Consider the following 1,360-nt stretch of genomic DNA (forward strand, 5'->3'; position numbering starts at 1 on the left):
GGGCAGGTACCGCGGACATCGTCGTTTTCTCGAGGGCGGCTTCAGGGCGTTTAGGGCTCCCCTTACCGCCCTTTCTCCGTGGGTGCCGTTCCCGGCGTGTGGGCCCGTGCTGCACCCTCGGACACCTTCCAAAAATAAATTTTTATGGTAGTGTTGGTTTTTTTTTTCTCCCCAAATCCACAAATTTGGGCCTGTATATTATTTCTTTGTGTTTCTCATTTCCTACATTATTTTTTAGAGTTTGAAATATCAAGGTTCTTCCTGCTTAGTTTGGTTTGTTTTTTTTTTTTTTTTTTCCCCAAAACATGTAGTTCTATTAATGAAAAAAAGCTCCTGTAAGATTCATGGTGAGAATTACGACTTTCAACTTGGACACACCTGGAGAAAGGGCCTTAGCATGTAAAATGTCCCCTTCAGAAGCCATCCTGGTGTCCAAAGAGCTTCACATTCCTTATGGATCCACATTATCCGAAATGATGCGTGTAATGGGCATTTTATTCCTTATTCTAGGCTGCTCCCGGATACCAGCATCCAACAAAGAAAGGCTGTCCCTGATGAAAAATGCATCCCACCTCGAAGACACAAGAAAATCCTACACAAGGTGCAGCTCTGTTGAAGAAATGAGTAGGCCTTTTGAGAGGGGTGTGGAAAGACGCATTCATATGGCACTACTGTGAAACTGTCCAAGAAAAAAAAAAAAAGGAAAGAAATTCAAATAGATGGAACTTGTGACAGATGCAGCCTGGTTCCTTTGGGGACAGGTCTCGTGTAAAACCACAGGAAATTAAGACAGAGTTGTTCCCTTTAATACTAAAAGTTCGAGGCTGCCTTTCCTCTTTAGAACTTAATGCAACAAAGGCAACCCCTGGCAAAACACCATCCCTTGCAGAGGTTATAGTTCTTTCTTCATACTCTGCTCGAGAATAGCACAAAATACAAATTTCAGAAGACAGATTTGACAGTAAGCAGCCCCATCTGATGCCTGGGAGAAGAGTTGGGGGACCAGCAGAAGCAGCCCCCCACACATGGCCTCTGTGAGGATCCTGTGCTGTCACACATTGTACGACTTTAGGCTTGTCATTCCCTCCCTTGTCAGCCTGGTTTGCTTACATTGTGCATTTTTGGGAGGCAGTGACTGGGGCATCTCTCACAGGAGAAGAGGCTGAGAGCTGGGGCTGCTCGCCCCAGGAAGAGAGGTCTCGGATGGATCTCATCAGTGCAAGTGCCCGGTGGGAGGGAATGAAGAAGAGGGAGCCAGGCTCTTCTCAGTGATGCCCACTGACAGGATGAGGCAATGGGGACAAGATAAAAACCAGTAAATTCAATGTGAACATGAGAAAAGACTTGTTTACTGTGAGGG

The sequence above is a fragment of the Athene cunicularia genome (assembly GCF_003259725.1).
Source record: "Athene cunicularia isolate RWA chromosome 1 unlocalized genomic scaffold, athCun1 chr1_part1, whole genome shotgun sequence".
Classification (NCBI taxonomy): domain Eukaryota; kingdom Metazoa; phylum Chordata; class Aves; order Strigiformes; family Strigidae; genus Athene; species Athene cunicularia.